Source organism: Haematobia irritans, chromosome 3 (assembly GCF_050003625.1).
Source record: "Haematobia irritans isolate KBUSLIRL chromosome 3, ASM5000362v1, whole genome shotgun sequence".
In the NCBI taxonomy this organism is placed as follows: domain Eukaryota; kingdom Metazoa; phylum Arthropoda; class Insecta; order Diptera; family Muscidae; genus Haematobia; species Haematobia irritans.
Window position 1 is genome coordinate 13,805,062 of NC_134399.1, and position 14,096 is coordinate 13,819,157.

General features: G+C 34.8%; 1 protein-coding gene across 1 annotated transcript in view; it reads left to right on the forward strand.

The window, feature by feature from the left end:
* Window positions 1-14,096, forward strand: part of LOC142228500 (uncharacterized) — a 44,011-nt gene that overhangs the window by 853 nt on the left and 29,062 nt on the right. The window lies entirely within an intron of this gene.

Consider the following 14,096-nt stretch of genomic DNA (forward strand, 5'->3'; position numbering starts at 1 on the left):
TTTGGCTTTTATTTATTATTCAAATATAATTCGCTTTGTTTTTCTCCTCTCTCTTCTGAATATAATAATGTTGAATATTTATTCTGTCGAAAAAATCCGAGAGTAGTAAATGACCTTCACACTTTTTGCTATCTTCGGCGCTGTGTATGTTTGTTTTGTTTTTCTTTCCGATGTGTCAAATTCAAATTTGGCATCCAAAATAAACACATGTTCACCGTTATTCTCCCACTATTACTTCGAAATAGATCATCATTAGTTTGCTTTGATTAATAGGTCTGTTTGCGTACTCTCCCAGTATTATCCAGTAATGGATTTACTCTCTTTGCTAAAATTAGCAGAAATCAATTGTCAATTTAGCATGAACCAATTTATATCTTTTAAACCAATTAAAACAATAAACATATTCAAAATTTTTACTACATATAAAAAATCTTGCACACACTCAACAAAAAGTGAACTCTATATTTCACGAAAGCCCATTTAATTTTATTTTAGTTCGTGGAATTATTATGTTTGGAGAAAGTTTCCTTTACTCTAATAATTTTTTGCTTACTTTAATAACGTGAATTAAAAATAGGAAAAGAGTTGTATGCAAATATACCTACGGAGAATTTGTGTAAATTGTCACTGAATTTTAAATTGTCACAATTGGTGGAATTCTACCAAAAATGGTAGATTTTTTTTATTGTTTGTTAGATTGGTAGAATTCTTGATGTTTTGGTAGATCTTGCAAAATATTCCTCCTTTGCAAATTTTTATAGAAACAAATTTTCACAAAAATTTCTATAGAAATAAAATGTTGACAAAATTTATATAGAAATAAAATGTTCACAAAAAATTCTATACAAATGGAATTTTCACAAAAAATTTTTTAGAAATAAAATTTGCTATAAAACTAAAATTTTGTATTTTTATCTGCTGAATTCGAAAAAAATTTAAATTTTTTTTTATGGAACAGTTTTTAAGATATCCCGTTATTTGTAGTTTTTCTCTTTTTCACTAAACAAATTATATCTCGAGTGAGGAATGTCTGATTATATCGTTGTTGGTACTTAATGTTGCCATCCTCTAAACGGGATCAAAGATCATTTGCCTCAGTTGCAAAAGACAGCCTTGTGATGGCTATCATTAATAAAGGAGCATTGGACGGTATGATTCCAAGGCAAAAATGGGGGGAAATTGAGAACGCGATGTCTGGTGTCTACTCAGATGTGCGAAAAAAGTTTCCCGGACCAAGTCCTCGACGTCAAGAAGCTGGATGGTATCAAGGACGATATAAGTTAATAGCTTTTGCGGACCAGAGGTCTATGGATTGCTTTAAAGCTGCATTGATGCTAATTGGTGAAGTTTGGGAAGGAGCTGCTTTGGAGTTAGTCGATAAAAAAGACATACCGGCTAAACCTAGAGCACATGCATGGATACCGGCAAGGAAGGTTGGTCGTTTGGATGAGGTGGATGGACCAAAACGACATGTGGTGTTTATATTAAATATAGAGTCGCTGCCACATCTAGCCCAGACCGAAGGACGTGTAAGTTATGGCTTTCATGATATCCATATGATGGTATACAAAAGCGATCAGCCAAGAGAGAGTGAAAAAATCTCCTAGCCAAGCCGAAGGAGACATAAAAACTGCAGACATTGGCGAAAATCGTATGCGGAAAGTTTCTACAGGCTCAAACCTCATCAAAGCTGAACCGCAGATTGTTGCGAGAGTCACGGTGATCTGTGAAGAGGAAGCCCTTGATGACTCAATTGAAGCTGAATTTTAGGCTTAATATTGAAGAAAGAGCGAGAGAAGCAACGGTAGCTTTGTACTCGTGCAAAAAGGCAATAGGGAAAATGTGGGGACTAAAACCAAAAATTGTGCATTGGCACGGCAGTGGTAAGACCTATAATGCTATATGGTGTTGTAGTCTGGTGGTCGGCACTTCAGAAACCAACTGGTTTAGATAAAGTTCAGCGTATGGTGTGCTTATGTATCTCAGGTGCATTTAGTATGACAGGCACAGACTCCCTTAATGTCATGCTGCATCTATTGCCTTTAGACATTTTGGCCAAACAGTCAGTTGCAACAACGGCTGTGCGGTTGCGCGAGCTGTGGTCGGAAAAAATGTACGGTCACAGTTCGGTCCTCAAAGTTTTAGTTAAATGTGGTATCACAATGGACTGAATAGTCTAAGTGAGCCTGAAATTTAATCGGGCTGCCACTATCCTAACCTAACCTACCTCCATTGCAGGGACGGCAATGTTGTAGCCTCCACCATCGATGTGTGTGAAGATAAATTCGAATTTGAAATTTGCAGCAAAAACTTAGCCGAGACACAAACCAACACCAAAAATATTTTTCAAATTCGAATTTAGGATTTCAAATTCGAATTTGGATTTTTAGTATTTGGCTTATTATTTAAAAACTAAGCCGCGTGCGATATAGAGAGTAGGCTCATTGGAAAGGGCTTGAGCTCAGCTTTCATAATCACAAAAGTCTTCATTAGAAAAGTATTTGTGAAAAGCGAAAATTTGAAAACAAAATTTTCATCAAATTTTTACAACGGGCCCACTGTGCCAAAACTAAGCCGCGTGCGATATAGAGACTAGGCTCATTGGAAAGGGCTTGAGCTCAGCTTTCATAATCACAAAAGTCTTCATTAGAAAAGTATTTGTGAAAAGCGAAAATTTGAAAACAAAATTTTCATCAAATTTTTACAACGGGCCCACTGTGCCAAAACTAAGCCGCGTGCTATATAGAGACTAGGCTCATTGGAAAGGGCTTGAGCTCAGCTTTCATAATCACAAAAGTCTTCATTAGAAAAGTATTTGTGAAAAGCGAAAATTTGAAAACAAAATTTTCATCAAATTTTTACAACGGGCCCACTGTGCCAAAACTAAGCCGCGTGCGATATAGAGACTAGGCTCATTGGAAAGAGCTTGAGCTCAGCTTTCATAATCACAAAAGTCTTCATTAGAAAAGTATTTGTGAAAAGCGAAAATTTGAAAACAAAGTTTTCATCAAATTTTTACAACGGGCCCACTGTGCCAAAACTAAGCCGCGTGCGATATAGAGACTAGGCTCATTGGAAAGGGCTTGAGCTCAGCTTTCATAATCACAAAAGTCTTCATTAGAAAAGTATTTGTGAAAAGCGAAAATTTGAAAACAAAATTTTCATCAAATTTTTACAACGGGCCCACTGTGCCAAAACTAAGCCGCGTGCGATATAGAGACTATGCTCATTGGAAAGGGCTTGAGCTCAGCTTTCACAATCACAAAAGTCTTCATTAGAAAAGTATTTGTGAAAAGCGAAAATTTGAAAACAAAATTTTCATCAAATTTTTACAACGGGCCCACTGTGCCAAAACTAAGCCGCGTGCGATATAGAGACTAGGCTCATTGGAATGGGCTTGAGCTCAGCTTTCATACCCATGAAAGTCTTCATTAGAAAAGTATTTGTGAAAAGCGGAAATTTGAAAATGCTTTTTCAAGTAATTTTTACAACAGGGCCCACTGTGCCAAAACTAAGCCGCGTGCGATATAGAGACTAGGCTCATTGGAAAGGGCTTGAGCTCAGCTTTCATAATCACAAAAGTCTTCATTAGAAAAGTATTTGTGAAAAGCGAAAATTTGAAAACAAAATTTTCATCAAATTTTTACAACGGGCCCACTGTGCCAAAACTAAGCCGCGTGCGATATAGAGACTAGGCTCATTGGAAAGGGCTTGAGCTCAGCTTTCATAATCACAAAAGTCTTCATTAGAAAAGTATTTGTGAAAAGCGAAAATTTGAAAACAAAATTTTCATCAAATTTTTACAACGGGCCCACTGTGCCAAAACTAAGCCGCGTGCGATATAGAGACTAGGCTCATTGGAATGGGCTTGAGCTCAGCTTTCATACTCATGAAAGTCTTCATTAGAAAAGTATTTGTGAAGAGCGCAAATATGAAAATCAAATTTAAAAAGAAATATATTGAAAATAAATAAATCCATTATTTAGCATAACATGCCTAATTTTAAACAATACTTCGTTAAATTATTAAATTAAATTTGATATTATTTTGTTTATTTAATTTGGTAATTTGACATTACGAAGCAGGTTCAACATTTTGTTTTACATACAAAATGAGCGCTTTTTTAAGAAATGTATGTTGTTTTCATTTTTTAATTCAATTGGCAGTTCATTAAATAATTTAAGCCTATTATATAATAATAAATATAAAAAATATAAACTCTTAAACAATTGCAAAAAAATATTTCCTCGGCTGGTAAAATAATTATAAATAAATAAATAATAGAAAATTATATTATATTGAAATGATTATTATATATAGAAATGATTGTCTCTAATAAAAAATTTAGTTTTCTACCAAAATCAATCAAATTTTTAATTGAAGCAATTAAAATTTAAGTGAAAGTGCCGAAGAAAACAATTGCTTTTTTAACCAAGAATATTTTTTATTTCTAATTACTTCTATGATTAATACTATCGTGATTGATCAGTTAATAGTTTAATTGGAAATACGTTGGTAGTATTTTTTGCTGTGTATGGTCTACTATGAGTTTTTAATTAATTTTTAGGTTTTTGCACAAAAAATTTTGTTTACTTTTTTTTGTTTACTTTTTTTTATTGAACCAATTAAAAAATTAATCGACACTATTATTTATTTGTAGTTTAATTAATTATAAATGAGTAATGATACAATAAACAGTTTATTGGCATAATTTAAAAATTAATTGAATCAACACTACAATTGATTGTAAATTCCGAATTAATTAAGTATTTTTGTAATTTGTGATTGATGCTATCTACTTCTTTATGTAAGCAATTTCAATAAAGATAAAATTGCTTCAGTGAAAAAATAGTGTTTTGCAATCGTAATCAATTACACTTTTAATGGAATCAATTGGATTTAATTCGGAACCGCGAATCAACAAAATCTTCATCACGCAGCAAAAATACCACCAATATATTTTAAAATTAAAGTTTTAATTAATAATTTAATTTAAAATCTATTTAATCACAATTTAATTGATTTCATTATTTATTTAGTTAAAACCAAATTCAATTGCAAAATTGAATTGGAACAACTAATTTTTTAGTTGTTATAGATGATTGATATTATCATTTTCGTGATAGAAAAAAATTTAGTTAAAAATTGATTGGAGCAATTGATTTTGCGATATATCAAAATTTTGTTTTTCGCATTCAAACGCAGTGAACATAAAAGTTTATTGATAAATATCAGCTGTTCCCAAAGTGTGAGTCCTACGCAGAAAAAATATCTTCAACACATTTCCTTTGAAAAAGTTGATAGAAGTTGAAAAATTTTCCAATTAATAAATTAACTGATGCAATTAACTTTTTAATCAAGATGGAAACATTAAATTAATTAACAATCTTAAAATTTTTAAGTAAAAAACTAATTGATACAATTAACTTTTTAATGAAAAAATTAATTGAGATTTGCAATCAACATCAATTAAATTTTTAATTTAGTCATTTAAAAAATTAATTCAAATTTGCTCTTAACATCAATTAATTTTTTTAATGCCATTTTTGTGATTTAAGAAATTTCAATTAAATAATTAAATGTATCAATTAATTTCGTGATTGAATTAGAAAAAAACAAGTATATACGGCCGCAAGTTCGGCCAGGCCGAATCTTATGTACCCACCACCATGGATTGCGTAGAAACTTCTACGAAAGACTGTCATCCACAATCGAATTACTTGGGTTGTGGTATCTTAAAACTTCTTATTCCTGCATGGTTGTTGGATACCATATACTAACATCACGTACCAAATTTCAACCAAATGGGAAGTATTTCGCTCTTCCAAGGGGCTCTGGAGGTCAAATCTGGGGATCGGTTTATATGGGGCCTATATATAATTATGGACCGATATCGACGAATTTTTGCATGGGAGTTTGAGGCCATATATTAACACCACGTACCAAATTTCAACTGAATCAGATGAATTTTGGTCTTCCAAGAGGTTCCGGAGGTCAAATCTGGTGATCGGTTTATATGGGGGCTATATATAATTATGAGCCGATGTGGACCAATTTTTGCATGGTTGTTAGAGACCATATACTAACATCACGTACCAAATTTCAGCCATATCGGATGAAATTTGCTTCTCTTAGAGGCCTCGCAAGCCAAATCGGGGGATCGGTTTATTTGGGGGCTATATATAATTATAGACCGATGTGGACCAATTTTTGCATGGTTGTTCGAGACCATATACTAACACCATGTACCAAATTTCAGCCGGATCGGATGAAATTTGCTTCTCTTAGAGGCCTCGCAAGCCAAATCGGGGGATCGGTTTATATGGGGGCTATATATAATTATGGACCGATGTGGACCAATTTTTGCATGGTTGTTAGAGACCATATACTGACACCATGTACCAAATTTCAGCCGGATCGGATGAAATTTGCTTCTCTTAGGGGCCTCGCAAGCCAAATTTTGGGGTCCGTTTATATGGGGGCTATACGTAAAAGTGGACCGATATGGCCCATTTGCAATACCATCCGACCTACATCAATAACAACTACTTGTGCCAAGTTTCAAGTCGATAGTTTGTTTCGTTCGGAAGTTAGCGTGATTTCAACAGACGGACGGACGGACGGACGGACGGACGGACGGACGGACATGCTCAGATCGACTCAGAATTTCACAACGACCCAGAATATATATACTTTATGGGGTCTTAGAGCAATATTTCGATGTGTTACAAACGGAATGACAAAGTTAATATACCCCCCATCCTATGGTGGTGGGTATAAAAATTTTGTGTGTATACAAAAAAGAATATTGACAATATTGAGAAATTGTTTATCCTTTAAATAAAACTTTAAAATTTAATTACATCTATATGGTGAAGACTATTGTGGGTCTGAAAGGTGAGCTCAAGCCCTTTCCAATGAGCCTAGTCTCTATACCGCACGCGGCACAGTTTTGGCACAATGGGGCCGTTGGAAAAATTTGTTGAAAATTTTGTTTTCAAATTTTCGCTTTTCACAAATACTTTTCTAATTAAGACTTTTGTGATTATGAAAGCTGAGCTCAAGCCCTTTCCAATGAGCCTAGTCTCTATATCGCACGGGGATTAATTTTGGCACAGTGGGCCCGTTGTAAAAATTTGTTGAAAATTTTGTTTTCAAATTTCCGCTTTTCACAAATACTTTTCTAACGAAAACTTTTGTGATTATGAAAGCTGAGCTCAAGCCCTTTCCAATGAGCCTAGTCTCTATATCGCACGCGGCTTAGTTTTGGCACAGTGGGCTCCGTTGTAAAAATTTGTTAAAAAAGCATTTTCAAATTTTCGCTTTTCACAAATACTTTTCTAATGAAGACTTTTGTGATTATGAAAGCTGAGCTCAAGCCCTTTCCAATGAGCCTAGTCTCTATATCGCACGCGGCTTAGTTTTGGCACAGTGGGCCCTGTTGTAAAAATTACTTGAAAAAGCATTTTCAAATTTCCGCTTTTCACAAATACTTTTCTAATGAAGACTTTTGTGATTATGAAAGCTGAGCTCAAGCCCTTTCCAATGAGCCTAGTCTCTATATCGCACGCGGCTTAGTTTTGGCACAGTGGGCCCGTTGTAAAAATTTGATGAAAATTTTGTTTTCAAATTTTCGCTTTTCACAAATACTTTTCTAATGAAGACTTTTGTGATTATGAAAGCTGAGCTCAAGCCCTTTCCAATGAGCCTAGTCTCTATATCCCACGCGGCTTAGTTTTGGCACAGTGGGCCCGTTGTAAAAATTTGATGAAAATTTTGTTTTCAAATTTGCGCTTTTCACAAATACTTTTCTAATGAAGACTTTTGTGATTATGAAAGCTGAGCTCAAGCCCTTTCCAATGAGCCTACTCTCTATATCGCACGCGGCTTAGTTTTTAAATAATAAGCCAAATACTAAAAATCCAAATTCGAATTTGAAATCCTAAATTCGAATTTGAAAAATATTTTAGTGTTGGTTTGTGTCTCGGCTAAGTTTTTGCTGCAAATTTCAAATTCGAATTTATCTTCACACACATCCACCATCGGCAGCACCTTCTCTTCAATAGCCTGATTTCTAGACTGTTAAGTCCACTATACCATTGTGTGCTATAGTGATCAAGGAACGCCATGGGTGGTCCGCTAATAGACAGTATAATGTGGCCGATGCCTCAGGTTCCTATATGGGATGCTGCCAACGTGCGTGGTTGAAATCTAACGTTAGTTGGGCGTAATTTCATTTAAATAATATATTTAATTGTTGATTATTTTTATTGTATCGTAATATGTACCCATTACATATAAATTCGTATGTATAGGTTAGTTGTTTTATGTACTATTATATATTTACTTTATTTATATGTAATAGGTTCATATTATGTATTAGTTATTTATGGATTATTTCGTAATTTATGGATTAACTATAAGTAGTGGGGTGTAAAAAAGCCTGGCATGGATCAAAAGCGCTAAAGGCAATCCGACTGGGTGCCTGAACGGCGAATTATGTGTAGTTCTAGGAGTTTTTTATGTTATTATTTGGTGATATGGTAAAAGGTATAATTTATATGATTATATTAGTGGTGGTGGCACTCGTATAAATGAGGGAATATTTCTTTTTTGACACGAATGGATTCTTCCATAATTTTTTCCCTAATGCCAATTGTATGAAATTCTTCGTCGAAAACTTTGGTAACAATTTTAAAGCGGCTTTGGATGACTGTGAAGAATACATCCGAAGGATTTGCCAAACTCAGCTCTTCTGCATAGTTCTGGAAACACAGATATATCTCTGTAATTTCTGTGAACTGGCCAATCTTTGTTATGTAGAAATTCGTTTTCTCAACTGCTTTTGGATAGCATATCCAACGAAATATCTCTGTGCTGTCGCTTTGTGGATTGGGATTGGTTCATCCATTGGATTACGGTTATATTCTATCTGGCATGTTTTAATACTAGACCAGTCGCAATAAAGCTGTAGGTTAGGTTAGGTCTTTGTAAACATGCACTGGTTTTTGACAAGAGTTATAGAGGCAATGTTGGACTCCAATATGCAGAATTCCCTTACCGAGGGGTTCTTATTATTTCCTCCGCAAGCCCTCTACATTCCAAAGAGATTTTCCGACGCTTCCTGGTTATACCGCCCTGCGGTGTAAAAACCACATCTTCATGGAAAATTTCGTCCAACATTGCCAAAAATTTAGTTATAAAAATTGATAAGTTGGGCAAGCTTCTAAACCGGGTTGCGGTAAGTGTATGTAGATATTTGTGGAATTCCATTATTTTCTCGTTCATTCCATTAGTCCGTGTTATTGCTCTTCTGTTTGGGGTTCTGTTGGCCGAGTTGTTTTCCATTAAAATAATCAAAATCATGATTCATTTCTTGGAGCAGTATTGCAGGGGCTTCAGCAAATTGTTCGCTCCGTTTTAGACCTCCGGTGTAACTAACGAAAACAATAGTGTTATCTGTGGTCCAACTGAAAACTTGCGTCATAAAATATACTCGCATTTTTGTTAATATTGTTGAATTGACATGATCATTGGTAAGTTTCGGGACTAATCTTGCTGTTTTCGAAGAGGAGTTAATTTCATATAATTCCCTATTAACATCCCAAAACGCTTTTCCATGGGGCGTGTCGATGTCGGTCGCATGCATGACATTCCGTATGCCCTCAAACATATGTGGAATGTCATACAGCAAATAAATATGCCGCCCCTCATGGCGAATTACATGTTCGAACTCGTCTTTGCTAACAGTTTCAAAAGTCCGAAATTTGATCCTGCTTCATCGCATATTAAACAGCGCACAAACAATCCACCCTCATTCATTCTGCAAGCAATTTTTGACCTCCAACAAAATATCTTTTAGCTGCGTTCGGTAAAATCCAAATACAAAATACAAAGTAAATACGAATTTCCACGCGTTGAACGCTATTGCTTTCGATGCGAGGTTCTGTGCTCTGCCGCCACGACCATCATCTTCAAAGCCTTCGAACATATCATACATGATATTATATTCCAGTTAGTAGTACTTTTTTCTGATTTAAATCGATATTTTTGATTAATTGGCGGATAAATTTGAGTCGAGATGAGTCGAAATATTCGGCGGCGACTAATATCGGCGGCGTGACTCGTCGGATTTGTTGGTTAACACCAACATGTTCGCTGGTCTAAAGACGACTATCGAATTTGCGCGGTAAAATTTTTTTAAAAGTATTATTGAAGAGCAGTGAAAAGTGGGAGGTGTCTAGTATTTATTTTTATTAGATTTAGAATAATTATAAAAAATTGCACTAGTTTTAAGTTTAGGTTTAGAGTCATTAGTGCCTTTTTATTAATTAAGTGAAAAAAGTGAAAATGAAGTGTACTCTATGTAAGGGGGAGAAGGTTAAAGGTGGTGGTGAGCACCTCTTTTTCCTTTTACCTTCTGACATAGAAGCACGAAAAAAAATTGTGCTACAATCTACAAGTGGATCCGGAGAAGCTCCCTGCAAGTGCGTGGGCCTTCGAAAGCTTCGGAAAGGAACCATGCCAACAATGCTCCTAGGTAAGTAAACCATACTGTTGAAATTTTTGTCGGGCAATAAACGAATACGTAAAAAAAAATAAAAACATTGTTAACATTTGAATGAATTCTCAGGCAAAAAAATTGAAAATGTCAATTTTTTGATAATGAATGTATTGTCATACAAACGAATGTATTGTCATACAAACGAAATTTCAAAAAGATAAAAATCCTTTTTTTTTGATAGTGATGGTATATGAGGTGATGTCATCAAGGTTAGGTTAGGTTAAAGTGACAGCCCGATTAAGATTCAGGCTCACTTAGACTATTCAGTCCATTGTGATACCACATTAACTAAAAGTACCTACTACATATGGGCACTTTAGTTTTCACCGCTGAACCTTATTGATTATTTTCTTTTGTTGAACCAACCAGATTGTTCCAAAAACATTAGCAGACTGCTTAATAACGTTTTCCAGATCCGCTAGTAATCTGAAGTTATATGCTCCTAAAAGTTGCTTTCGCTTTACACAAAATGCAGGACACTCACACAAGATGTGTTTAATTGATTCCTTTTCATCAATGACGCCTGATCATAATGACGGCGATTATCGGCGGGCGACTTTTCATTGAATAATTACCAATAAACACTAACGTTTGAAAAATACTAAATTTTAATAATTTTTCAAACACTAAAATTTTTCAAACACATAAAAAAAACAGACATTACCCTTAACAGTAAAATTCGACACAATTGCAACATTTTTTCAATTGTAATCCTCAAATTGAAATGCATAATAATTTCTCAAATAGTTTTCAATGTGAGACAAATTAAAAATTAACATTGTTGCGAATATTTTCTAAGCACAATTTGTATGAAAATCAATCCCAGTTCTAACTGAAAGTCAACACTAAATTTCTAGGGTTTTTGTAAATTTTATTAATTTTTTTCCAATTTTTTTATTTCTTTTACGAACTTCGTTGCACAAAGTAGTATTGAAAACCATGTGTTTTTTTCGTTGAATTTCAAAGTTCAGTTGCATTTTCAAAGTTTTCTCCAATTATCTTCAACACATTTTCAAAGTTTTCGTCAACATTTTGGTGTTTTGGAAATAATTCGCAAACAATTTGAAAATGTATTGAAGATGACCTGTTTCAAGTCAAGTTGAATTTATATTGAAAATGATATTTACCCTCAAACTGAAAAGGTATTGCATTTCAAAAACGCTCATTCCATTACATTACATTAATTACGTTATAAATACTTTTCAACCAAAATTATATCCACAAAAATTTATATGGACACTTCTAATTGAAAGTCAAAGTTTTCTCATATTATCTTTAACATATTTTTTTACCATATTTACAGCTATATACAAATTTATAATGTATTGTTTTTTTAAGGATTACCTTAGAATTGCATTATAATTTAACTCAATAGCAATAATTATTCAAAGTGGTAGTTAAATTGAATAATCATTGCTTTTGACTAAAATTAAATTTTTTACAATATTAGAACATGTAGCAATATAGCGATACTAACAATCATGTATTTTTCATAGGACATAATAATGCAGACATTTATTTGTCAAACATGGAACTGAACGTTCGGAAGCGGGTTTTTGCCGTGAAATGTTGTGATATAACTTCGCTTGCATCCAAGATGCACTCCTTTCCGGCAGACGAAGCTACTAGGAGCAATTGGGAATGGGTCTGCTGCCTAAAAGAGGCGTTGCAGAAATTGAAGAAGCCCAAAGCATTTCGCTAAGGAAATGGTTGGTCCAAGTCGTTTGGCAGAGGACGCATTTCCCATTTATTTTCTAGGAAATTGTGATGAAAATGGAAATTGGAGAATAAGTTCTTACTTCCCCCCCAAATTCATTCTACTCCATCCTTTGCAATCGATGGGGGGCAATTTTTTGACGGGAGAAGTTGTGTCGACGACAGGATTAAGCGAAAACTACGTTTTGATGAGGAGTTAGACGTACGGCCTGGTACATCCAAGGAATACAGAGGCGTGAACGTCAAAGTGGACACATATCCACAAACGCCAACTTTATTCCGGAGTAGGGAACAATTTTTAGTGGACAAGTACTTCGAGCGCTCAAAACGGGCAAGAGTACAAGAAGAAGAGGCTAGGAAGTAGAATGACTAAATCCGCAAACAGATGCACAGCCTGAGCAAGGAAATGGAGAAGGTGGAAGAGAAAAACAAGAGTTTAGAAGAAGATTTCAGATGTCTACGAGCAAATGCTGTAGACACTAGAAACGCCTCTCCAAGTGCTAAAGTTTTTGCTAACCTCATCTGCAAACCTGGGCGAAATAAATATTTGCAGGAAGAACGCAATATTACGCTCAATATGTACTTCAAATGCCCTAGAGCCTTAAATTATATGAGGGAGGAGGAGAATTTTGCATTGCCAAATCGGAGAACCATACGATCGTGGGTTCCCATAAATAGTATCAAACCTGGTATCGACCAACGTGTTGTGAAGGTTTTGACACAATTAGTTTCTCAGATGGAAGAGAGGGATAGGCATGCAATTCTCCTCTTTGACGAGATGGCAGTTAGGATGGAGATGACATATAATAAGGCTTTGGACAAATTTGAGGGCCCTGAAGATGATGGCGAAGGCAACAGGACTTCAAAAATGGCCTCGAAAGACCTTGTTGTAATGGTTAAAGGTGCGTTTAAGGCCTGGAAGTATGAATTTAGTCATTACTTCACGAAGAACGGGTACATTGGCGAAAATTTTGTAAACCTTATAAAAAAAATATTAATGTCTTACAAAAAGAGTGCTCTTTAACCCTGGACAGTCATCCTTCGTCAAAATGACGACGCGTAATTTCATTTTCGATTTAAAATGCATTTTGGTCAATTTGGAAATGATAAATTAAGTTATACCAATACAACCATCTTATGAATTTTTATCTTATAGTAATTAAAAACAAATTGAATAAGGAAATAAACTCAATTTTGATTCTCATTTTTGCTCACGATGCAAATTATAGCATCTTGAAATAAGCCGTAGTCAAAATGACGAAGGATGACGTTAGTGTACAAAAAATAAGGATGACTTTCCAGGGTTAAGAATAATTTGTCTCATTGGAGACCAGGCAGGGAGCAACTGCAAACTCTTTAGTAATTTGCTCAACTCCGATAGTCGTCATTATTTCCTCCACGAGGGACATCGCATTTATATGTTCCATGATGTTCCTCACATTTTTAAAGGGTTGAGGAATGACCTGTTAGCACAAGACATTAAAACACCAGAAGGTTATGCCAGTTGGAATGTCATAAAAGAGTTTTATAAGATTGATTCCCTATCTAGCTCTGCTCGTCTAGCACCAAAATTGGCACATGCACATATATATCCTAATACATTCCAAAAAATGAATGCTAGAATGTGCGCTCAAGTAATGAGCAGAACCACTGCCGCAGGAATTTTGTTTCTTCATGACAAACAACATTTCCGAAATGTTCCGACAGTTGAGAGAAATGCAGTTGTGACTGCTAATTTTCTGAAAAAAGTCAATGACGGTTTCGATTTGAGCAATGGACGCTCATTTCAACACAAAAATCCAAATAAACGTCCAAT